This window comes from Lycorma delicatula, chromosome 13 (genome assembly GCF_047948215.1).
Source record: "Lycorma delicatula isolate Av1 chromosome 13, ASM4794821v1, whole genome shotgun sequence".
NCBI classification, from domain to species: domain Eukaryota; kingdom Metazoa; phylum Arthropoda; class Insecta; order Hemiptera; family Fulgoridae; genus Lycorma; species Lycorma delicatula.
Genome location: NC_134467.1, coordinates 10,022,731 through 10,034,816, shown reverse-complemented (window position 1 = coordinate 10,034,816; position 12,086 = coordinate 10,022,731). Strand labels below are relative to the sequence as shown.

At 28.4% G+C, this 12,086-nt stretch overlaps 1 long non-coding RNA gene across 9 annotated transcripts in view; it reads left to right on the top strand.

Moving 5' to 3' along the window:
• The window catches only part of LOC142333806 (uncharacterized), a 67,718-nt gene that overhangs the window by 45,310 nt on the left and 10,322 nt on the right, over positions 1–12,086 (top strand). For 8 of the 9 annotated variants that reach the window (XR_012758708.1, XR_012758706.1, XR_012758705.1 and 5 more), the window contains one exon: positions 7,659–7,796. The exons of the other annotated variant lie outside the window; for it this stretch is intronic. This is a non-coding gene — a long non-coding RNA (uncharacterized LOC142333806). The remainder of the gene's footprint in view (positions 1–7,658; positions 7,797–12,086) is intronic. 9 annotated transcript variants of the gene reach the window in all.

Below are 12,086 nucleotides of genomic sequence, written 5' to 3'. Positions count from 1 at the left end.
ACGTGAACTTATGTGTGTGTGTAATAATCTTCATGTGAATATCTAAAAAACCAATTTTTAGATTTTTTGCAAAGGGATGAAGAAAGTTAAAAAATTTTGAAAAATGATTCCAAATTTTTCCCATTTCTGATTAGACAATATATTATAATAGTAGATTTGGGCTTGCAATTATTCTTCAGATAATTTCTAAAGATCATTTTTGGTGTTTTTTTTATTTTCGATTTTTTAAGGGATTTGTTCGTGTACTATTGGTAGCTCAACCAATAGCCACGGTTACTGTAGTGCGACCCAGCTGGCTGCACCTGCCTCCAGTTACTTGGCCAAAAAACACTTAAGAAAAATAAGAAACAAAATATGATAACCTCCTAGTGGTGTTTGTAGGGTAATACTAAGAACCAGACTAAATATGGATGGATATAACTACTATTTTTAAGATGAAGACTGACTATTTTGAAACCCACACTCTTCAAATCGCTCAGAGTTTTGGGTCCTGTACTGACTAAACTGTGCTTTGAAGAAATTTACCTACCATATAATGATATTTTTTTGTAAACTGAACGAGGTTTAAGTTTTATTTATCAGTATTATTCTCGCAAGCATGAGGATATCGAAGCACATCGGGGGTCCTGGCTAGACGATTGGGTAAGAAAAGTGAGCCCTGACCAGCTAGTTTTTTTTTTTACATAATCTTATTCCAACTTATACCCGAGTAAATAATTGCAGTTAATTTATTCAGTCCAGTAAAAATGATGGTGTCTTTTCTTAATTTGAAGTTTTAGTCCAGTACCTTTGATTTCCTACATTAACTAATGTAAGAATTCAATTTTTATTTTAAGTACATTTTCATGAAATTCAGTAAATTTCAATATACTGTTATAAAATATTTCTCCAGACTAAAGGAAATATTTATTAAATATAAGGGTTCATTATGAATTTGTGTAATTTTTAATTACTGATACGGTGATACGATCCCAAATCTATTGCTTCTTAATGTTTAGAGACTATAACTGACTCTACTTCATTTTATAATGGTTATTTTTTTATTTGACTTTTTTCTGGGTGAAAAATGCTTCGGCATTATCGTCACCTGCATTTTATACTGATGAGTCGATTCTGTTCTCATATGCAATATTTTGATCAAGTTTTATGTAAATCAGATCAAACTATGAAAAAACATCCCCTGTTACCATCTTTCTCTATTTCATCACATTCTGTTTTCAAATAAAGTTTTGTTTTTATTAAGTATTTTTAGTAACTGTAATTATTGTGATAGTTTCAGGAAAGACTTCTTACATTTCTGGCCTCAGAAAATATCCATTATAATTTTTTTTTTGTGTAAATTTACCTTAATGTTTGGTTTTGAAGTAGCTGAATGATACATATTCAATATCCAGTGTTTATTTTCAGAAGTTTTATGACAAATCTGTGTCGATTACCACCGACAGTACGATTAAGAAATTTATTCCCTCTTGGTTATATCAGTCAAGAAATGTCAAGGCTAATCCACCCTTTGTTTTCCTCATTCATTGATCAGGGAAAGTCATCATACAAAACTTATTGTACCGATAATGTTCAATAAAAATTATGTATGTGTGAAATTTTGAAATCTAATGAATGAGATGACCTTCATATTTCATCAGTAATGATTTGTCTAACCTTACAAAATTTCAGTGTTGATTTCTTGCTTCAGTTCTTTAATACAAGAAAAGATCATTCAAAACAATCTCTTTTCAGTCTGATAAATTTCAGTGTAGCTTTATTGAATATGTTTTATTAATTCTCACATTTTATTTATAAATATTCTTATCACCATATACTTTACCTATATAAATTTTTATAGTGTGAATTTTTCTTGCGTTAAAATTTAATTACAATTCATGTTTGGCCAAATTTTTTTATATTTTCAATAAATATTAAAATTATATTGTATTGTATTAAAATATTATATTGTTGAGCTAAACGGGAAGTAATTGAATTATCTCATTGGTGGAAGCATAACCAACAAGTGTAAATGTTATTTTCTTTCTAAACAGCTTTCATTTTATACAAAATTTCTAATTTCTCTCAACTTAATTGCTTTTAATTATTCAAAATTTAATTTTATGATTCTCACATTGCCTTTTATTCAGAGTGAAGACAAGTAATTCGTTTTTCTTAGACAAGTTTTTTTCTTAACTTTTTTAGAAACGTTGTTTTATACCATTTTTTTTTTTTTGTCTTCATTCATTTGACTGGTTTTATGCGGCTCTCCAAGATTCCCTATCTAGTGCTAGTCGTTTCATTTCAGTATACCCCCTACATCCTACATCCCTAACAATTTGTTTTACCTATTCCAAACGTGGCCTGCTTACACAATTTTTTCCTTCTACCTGTCCTTCCAATATTAAAGCGATTATTCCAGGATGCCTTAGTATGTGGCCTATGAGTCTGTCTCTTCTTTTAACTATATTTTTCCAAATGCTTCTTTCTTCATCTATTTGCCGCAATACCTCTTCATTTGTCACTTTATCCACCCATCTGATTTTTAACATTCTCCTATAGCACCGCATTTCAAAAGCTTCTAATCCTTTCTTCTCAGATACTCCGATTGTCCAAGCTTCACTTCCATATAAAGCGACACTCCAAACATACACTTTCAAAAATTTTTTCCTGACATTTAAATTAATTTTTGACGTTAACAAATTATATTTCTGACTGAAGGCTCGTTTCGCTTGTGCTATTTCGCCTTTTATATCGCTCCTGCTTCGTCCATCTTTAGTAATTCTCCTTCCCAAATAACAAAATTCTTCTACCTCCATAATCTTTTCTCCTCCTATTTTCACATTCATTGGTACATCTTTGTTATTTCTAATACATTTCATTACGTTTGTTTTGTATTTGTTTATTTTCACGCAATAGTTGTTGCGTAGGACTTCATCTATGCCGTACATTGTTTCTTCTAGATCCTTTTTACTCTCGGCTAGAATTACTATATCATCAGCAAATCGCAGCATCTTTATCTTTTCACCTTGTACTGTTACTCTGAATCTAAATTGTTCTTTAACATCACGAACTGCTAGTTCCATGTAAAGATTAAAAAGTAACGGGGACAGGGAACATCCTTGTCGGACTCCCTTTCTTATTACGGCTTCTTTCTTATGTTCTTCAATTGTTACTGTTGCTGTTTGGTTCCTGTACATGCTAGCAATTGTTCTTCTATCCCTGTATTTGAACCATAATTTTTTTAAAATGCTGAACATTTTATTCCAGTCTACGTTATCGCATTCTTTTTCTAGGTCTATAAACGCCAAGTATGTTGGTTTGTTTTTCTTTAATCTTTCTTCTACTATTAATCTGAGGCCTAAAATTGCTTCCCTTGTCCCTATACTTTTCCTTAAACCAAATTGGTCTTCTCCTAACCCTTCTTCCACTCTCCTCTCAATTCTTCTGTATAGAATTCTAGTTAAGATTTTTGATGCATGACTAGGTAAACTAATTAGTTAAACTGTATTCTGTATTCTTCACATTTATCTGCCCCTGCTTTCTTTGGTATCATGACTATAACGCTTTTTTTGATGTCTGACGGAACTTTTTCATAAATATTACACACCAGCTTGTATAATCTATCAATCGCTTCCTCACCTGCACTGCGCAGTAATTCTACAGGTATTCCGTCTATTCCAGGAGCCTTTCTGCCATTTAAATCTTTTAATGCTCTCTTAAATTCAGATCTCAGTATTGTTTCTCCCATTTCATCCTCCTCAACTTCCTCTTCTTCCTTTATAACACCAATTTTAGTACAATTTGTCTAATTACTGTATTTTATAGTCAACAAGTGTGAAAATCATTAAATAAAATATTTATTATTAAATGTGCAATCATTATGGCTATACTTAAAATAATTTATTCTGATACGTACTGTTATATTAGGCGATAAGCCGGTCAAAGTTATTTGTGAAATGTTATTTGAGGGAAGTGATAAAGTCGTGATATACTTGAAACCTTCATCTAATTCTAGTGGCAGTGATGATAAATAATTTTTTGCTAAATATAGCTCAGTATGATTAACATTTTTATATGATTTAGTGTACAATTGTAATATTCCAAGAAGAAAATTTCGAGGGGAAAGTTTTTATCCTTAGTTCAGTGCAATCGATAATCAATCCTTCCTCTTGCGGGCGGTAGAAACATTTCCATTCTTTTGGACATTTAGTACTAGATTCGTTTATTATTTTGACTTAATTCACATGTTAGAAGTTTTGATGGCACCATATTCCAGTACAAACCTTCTAATTGCTTTGGTCCAGAACAAATTATTTAATTATAAATTAATTATAATTAATTATAACTGTATTCTGTATTCTTCACATTTATCTGCCCCTGCTTTCTTTGGTATCATGACTATAAAGCTTTTTTTGATGTCTGACAGAACTTTTTCATAAATATTACATTTATTTGATTATTTGAAATGATATCAATCAAATAATAAGCTTCTGGTGTTAGAGTTCCCTCAAAAAACTTTTTAAGGTGATAATTTCTACTGTCACATAATAATGGATTTCCAATCAGATTAATTCTAGCACTATGATTTTCTAATGTTTTGTAATGGTGTGAAGTTGATGAATTCGATTCATATTGTGCAAGTGCCAGTAATTCCATCGGCTGAAGATCAATCACTGAAATATTGTTGTATGATAAATCAACTGTTACATAATTCATTGAGCGAAAATGAAGATCATTAGCCTAAAAAAAATTATAATTTAACGTAAATATGTTAATTTATAACAAAATAGTTTATTAATATTAAAATATGACATAGAAAGACGTTCAGTCAGAGAAATATATTTATAATAGTAGTGACAACCACAACCTTATGAACCACCAGATGGTAATTAACACAAGACTGTTAAATTGGAGCCATGAGAAAGCAAATAATGCCTTCTACAACACAGGAAGTATTTCAGTTCTCAAATCATCTTCATTAAATAGTACTGATGTTATAACAAGTTACTAATGTTTTATTCTTAACTATACATTTTATAATATTTGGCTAAGAACACATTATCCTGGTACGATAAGCGCTAATTACATTTTAAAGTGAGTTGTTGTTTTATTGAATAGTATTAAAATTGATAAATCGCTATTTAAATAAAAGATATTTACCAAAGCTATATTGCTTTCCCCACATCAACAACCAACTCTATGATCTTTTAAGGAAAAATAATACTTTTTATATTGCGCCTACTTGTGTGCTCACAGTTTATTGTTTTATCTAATTATCTATAAAGGATTATTTCTGTCGCTTAATTAGTAATGTCAATATTGCATTCAGTGTATATCTATTTTATTGCCAACTCTAATAAAAAATTCACTAGGTGATTCATAACTATCTCTGCTCATCTGTCATACCCTTATTCTTTAGCATTTTGATTTTATATTTTCTGTATACGCAGTTTATTGTTTAATCTGTTCTAAAAATTTTAAGTATTAAGTTTGTTTTATCTTTTGTAATACTTATTTAAACATTGACATGTGGATAATTTATCTTTTAATTTAATTCACTTTCTTAGTTAAAAAAAGAAGTAGGGTTATGTTTTTAACTGACCAAGGCTTAGCGTTACAGAAATTTAATAGTCTTAGCAGTATTTTTGGCATATTCAATTCCTTTATTCAGTTTATTGATAATGAAAACATCATTAATGTTATTTTTTTTATGGATATAGGCCTTTATTTATTTATAGAACTAGAATCTTTTTCGTTAATTAAATCATTAAAACAATTAAAATCTATCTTTACATTGTAACTTATTTTTCTGTTTACTGTTTAGAACTATCGTATGGTCTAAATGCTCTGGTTGTAATTTAAAACAAGGTTATCTTATCTCTTTTAAACAAATAGTCTGCAAATGATCTTAAACTTATGTTGGCCTCAAAGTAATATTAACTTGTGATTTTTATCCCTGACTATTCTGTAGGATTTTATACTTATTTATTTTATTATTGTTATTTGGTAAATTTATATTCCTGTCACCGGATAAGATAAATTTTTTTTTAAGGCTGAGTAATAATGATTACAATTAAAAAACAAGAATTATTTTGACAATCGATTCAATCTGTAAAGCGGTTGAGACAGAAAAAATATGAAAAATAAACTGCAGTTTTTTAATTTTATTACCTAACTCAGAAGATTTAAATTTTCTTCGATCTAAACTAAGGTTCTCCTCATAAAACTGTTATATTCAGTTTCTGTACTTAATGAATATAATTTTTTATCTGGATGGTGAGCTTCATTCAAATATTCATATTTCCAATAAAACAATTTTTTGATGTTCTTTTGTTAGAATAAAAAATGAAAAATCAAACGTTTTTCTTAGATTTTTTGAATCAAACAAATTGAACTTGGAATTTTCCTTAAGTTATATTGATTTTGATTCACCTTGTTTCTGAGTTGTCTACTACCTTCAGTTTCAGTGTTACTATTCACTAACTAAATCATCAGTTTTATTTAAAAATTGGTCTCTTTTGTCATATGCTCTTTATGCATTTTTGTTTCATACCCTTTTTAGTTAATGAAAGATTTTGACTGAGAAGCCCAAAATATACCCTAGTAACCCGGTAATATTCTAATCTATAGTGGCCATAATAAACACCATATTAGGGAAACTGTTTAAACATTGGTCATAGGACTTTTCTCAAGTCTTTACCTTCTTTTATTCTGCTGGACTAAGTTGTCTGTTTTTAAACTGATTATGCATCTGATGTAAACAGGTGCATCTCTACTTTTTACTACTTGATTATTTTAATATCTGATTTAGGCATCTTCTGAAATATTCTTTTTGTTGAAGATATCTTTTGTTAGTTGATAGGCTTATTTTAATATTCTCATTCGCGCTTGATTGGCTTTTTTTATCTAAACCATTAATTTGGGTTATTTCTCCCATATATTTAAATTTGTTGAATTTATTGATTTTCCCATATTTTGTTATTTTGCAACTTTAGGGAATCTTGGATGGTTATGAATTCTGTCTTTTTGGTAAATGTTTTTAGCCGTAGTCTGCGATTAATTAGATTCTAATTTGAAGTCCTTTTGAAAGGATTTTGTATGTCATAGGTAAGAGGTTAATCCTTTTGTAGTTATTTACTTCTGTATCATTTTCATATTTGTGTAGTGGATGTATTAATGGAATTTTTTCGAGTTTTCCATATCTCTTTCTTAAGTTTTTTCTTTGCTGTTTGCATGATTCTTTTGTAATTCTGCTGCAATCAAGCCATCACCTGTTACCTTGTTTATTTTCTTGATGAGTTTGTCTATTTTTATTTCCTTATGTGTTTTTGATTTGTCAGTTCATATTGCTGAATTTTGGAATTGAAATCTTACCTTAGGTTCCTCGTAGTTTAATAGTTTTTCAAAGTACTTGCTAGAATTTTGTTGCTGTCTTTAGCATTTTTAACATTTAAATTTGGATGTTAATATTTAACAAAAGAAAGGTTTTTGTGATTTTCTCATGTAAAACCTTGCACATTAAAGTCGTCTAATAATAATAATAATATAACAGTCGCTGATCTGTTAATGTGTGTTGTAAGTCAATTAGAGTTGCAATTTATTTTTATTTTATAAATTATACAAATAATCATAAACATATTTAATTTGTAGCATTCATATTTTGTTTTGTATTACAGGATTTAGTACAACTGAAAGAGGAACCGCTAGATGTTATTAATGGTGATATTGAAAAAGATCCTTTAGCAATTGAAGAGACCAACTTGGTTAAATTAGAAAATTTTAAAGTTGAAAATGAAAGTGTCACCTTAAAAAAGGTAAAAACTAATTCAGTTTTTAAAAGAATAGTATAATATTGTGAATAAACTTACTTCTCAGATGGCTCAGCAGCTCAATATAAAAATCGTAAAAATTTTGTGAATTTAATGTATGATGAGGATGACTTTGGTCCAGGGGCAGAATGACATTCGTTTGCCACATCACATTAAAAAGTGCATTTGTTGGTTTTGGTGATAGTCTTAAAAGAAAAGATTAACATCAAAAGCAAGTTTACAACGCCCATAGCAAGATCAAGTAACAACAGTCACTCAGCTTTATTATTAGGCTTGGTCAAATATTAAAAATATGAATTTCATATTTGTTTCAAATGAAAAGTATTTAGCAAAACGATGGCAATCTAAGGTACTCAGAAGTTGCGTGCTTTTTTACCAGTCAGGAAAGGATATTTTAAAACAAAAATTATTTCCAGAAATGAAGAATATGAACAACTTAAAGTTTTGCACGAAAGAGAAGTTGGTTTTCCTCAAATTTATGATATAAAAGGTTTTGTCTTGTGCATTATAATGGTGCTTTGTGGTTAGTTTGTGTATTATCTAGAAAAGAATCAACAGAAGAAGCGGAAGTAAGTTTTCCTCACTTTCAAGGTCCATCTCCTTTTTATGTTTTTCCAGCACACAGTGATATTCTAATATTACCTCGACAGGAAATACTAACAGAAGTTAATCCGTAAACTGTTTCTGGACATAGATACACATTATCTGAAAAGGAAATTACTTGGGCAAATGAAAAACTTCATTTGGTATTTCAAATAACCAAATAAACACTTTTAAAATTTAACTCGATACTAGAATGTTCTTGGTATAATTTTTAAGTAGCAATAATTAAAAGCCAATGAAAATATCAGATTACATTTATTAAATCATTATAAAAAATTTAATTATTTAGAAGCATTACTTTGAAAAATTAATTGGTACGTTACCATTCTCTCTTTTTCTGATTAGGTTCTGGAATCGCTGCAAGATATTTCTTCAGATGATGATATATATGAATATAAATGGAGTTTAGTCTTGTACAGTCTCAGGTTGACCATTCCTGAGATAGGCAGTTAATTGTAACCCAATACCAATATCCTTAATCTAGTAAAATTCAAATCTGTATAAAAGTACATATCTGTACTCCCTTTACTAGAATTTGAACCTTAGAACTTTCTTTTAAACAGATTTGAATACTAGATCATTAATAACTGTTTTCCTTTTGCGGTTGAGTTTCAAATATAACCAGACATCTTAGGAATGGTTGACCTGAGATTGTGCATGACTAAATTTCATTTACGTTCATACATATAATCCTCTGAAGTAATACGTTACATTCCAAAGACTAATTAGAAAAAGACAGTACATTAGCGTTATTCAATATATAAGTGCTGTTGATTTATTTTATGAAACTATTGTTAAAATTAATATAAACTAAATATTATTTATTTAAAATAACTGCTACTGGAGTGAAACTGTTATTTAAGAATTTATAAAACTTTAATTTGAAATTCTTACTGATTTGCCTTACTTTCTGTATACTGTGTAAGATTTTAAGATTGCCAAAATGTACAAATCACGAATGCCGTAACTGTAATTATTTAAAGATCTGCTTTATTATATTTTAATTATTAGTCATACAGATATTATTCATATTATTGTATCTCTTCTATTAGAAGAGATAAGTCTTGAGAATTATATTTTATACATAATTATGTTTTATACTTGTGTTTTTATGATCACTTAAAAATGTTTGAGATTTATTGTTTTATTGTTTATGTTTGAGATTGAAGATTATAAAGTAAAGTAAAATGTTAATGGCCAAATGATGAAGAGCTTGACAAACCACACAGTCAAACTCCTGGCCAGCATAGTTGTACAGTCCAAATATTCACCATGTTTTTTGTTTTTTTTTTATGTAATATTCTTTTAAACAATTGATTGTTAAACTTTTTCACCCACCACCCACATTGAGAATCAAAACGTTTCTAGCTTAAAACTTACCATCTGTTAAAAATAATAATTGCAGTTCTCTTAAAAACAGCAACTGCAATTGTTTTTAAACGTGGCATATCCTATTTCTGAGTTGAATGTTACACTTTAAATGAGAGCAATTAAAATGCATATTTAATTGTATAGTTATATAACTATATATATATATATATATAGTTATATAACTATATATATAATAGTTATATAGTCATTCATTCTAATTTTTTCAGGAGAGCAGAAAAACCTTTGAAATTGAATTAACAGAATGTAATATAACAGTTATATCATAAATTTAATCTAAGATTTCTAATTACCTGTATTTAAGATAAATTCTTTTTTTCATCTATTACTTGCTTAGAAGATTTCTTACAATTCAAAAAACATGTAGGTTATGTCAAACAATGGTGATCGGCTACATAGGGCGTTTTGAACTTGGATGTTTTAGTTATAGTTGAAAAATATGCTTTGAAAAACAGCTGTCTGCCTAGAAACTTAATTTTGCCTGCTCTTTTCTTGAACTGAAACCTAATACAAGTGTTCATGATATTATTAGGTTTATATTATAAAATGTTTTTCTGAATTATTGAAATTACTAGGAAACAAAATAATTGTAGAGATAGAATGTAAAGACGTTACTTACAACAAAACACTTTCATTTTTTTAGATAACAGTACAAAAATACATTATAAGAGATATTTAATTGGTTAATTACCATTAGGTTTACAAACTAATGAATAACTATTGCTTCATTAGTACACTGAAAATATAAAAACATTCTTAAAAATTAAAGACAAAAAAAATATAGTAACATTACAAGAGATATTTAATTAGTTTCTTATCCTACTGACTTGTATTATAACTAATCAGACTTTTATAAACAAAAAATTAAACTTTGTATTGAATTATTATAATAAGGTTTGCTAACTAAAAATAAAACTAATGAATAACTGTTGCTTCATTAGTATATTGTGAAAATATAAAAACGCTCTTAAAAGTTTAAAGTAACAGTTCTATACATTATAGTTTTACATAAATGTACAGTATAATATTATTTTATTAAAAATATTAATTTGTTGACACCTGTCTTTAAATTTCTTTTTACCTTAACATGTTCTATTGCGCTCCTCTTTTTCTGCATAACTGAATGAAAGACCATCATAGAAGGGCCAAAAATCTTTATCTTAACTTCTTTAAGCTCCTGGAGATTTTGATTTTTTTTGTGTCACTCTCTCTCTCTCTGACAGAGAGGTTATCTCTCTCTTAGAGAGATCAGGTTCAAACCTACTAAACGTTAGTTGCTTTTATACGGATTTAAAAACTAAACCATGCATACTGATATGCTTTGGTGGCACCTTATTTCTCAGGAATGGTAGGCCTGAGTACATAATTACACATTGTTTACGCATCATGCTGATCCAATTGGACCATGGCGACGTTACTTTGTTGTTCATTTTATTACAACTCACACATTAAGAAAATAAAACTCATATTTGTAATAGTTTTTGTAAATTCCATAGATAGTAAATTGGTATAAAAAAATGTTCAACAAGATTTTTCATTTCCTGGCATAGTTCTGTCTTAATTCTTTGATTTTATTTTTTTAATTATGGTTTTTAATCCCTTTTTGTTCTTTATTTTAGTGCAAAACCATGTTATTATGCCCTTTATTTTTCACTAAACCTTTGTTATTTCACCCATTTATTTTTTAGTTCACATTTTGGTTTGAAATAATGAAATTCCACAAAAACTAATTTAAGTACTTTTATTATTATTCAGTTTAATGACGAAAATTATATAATTAACTAACTGGACGTGATGTTGACTGAAATATGTGAATATACATCTGCTGTGTATGTAGCAAATGCTATTTTAACTGACAGTGGTGTTGAAGAGGCCATTTGCCGAATTAATTCTTTGATGGGCCCAGAATATATTCATCCTCTTTTAGTGAAGAAATACTCTGCCATATGGTGTGGTTTTTAACTAAGGTGTGTACCACAGAAGTGCTAATTTGTAAGAATTAAAAAAATATCATGCAGTATGAGGTGTTTTTATTTTAATTATTATAAATTTATTATCATTGTATTATTTATATCTTATAAGATATTATATTAATTATATATTATATTAATTTTAATATATAATTATATATTATAAATAATATTTTCTTTGTTTATATATATATATATATATATATATACACACACACACACTTCATAATCTACAGGATGTCCAGACTAAAAGTATCCAAAAGTACATGTTAATAACTTTCTTCTTTTTTTTTTTACTAAACTTAGCAACTCG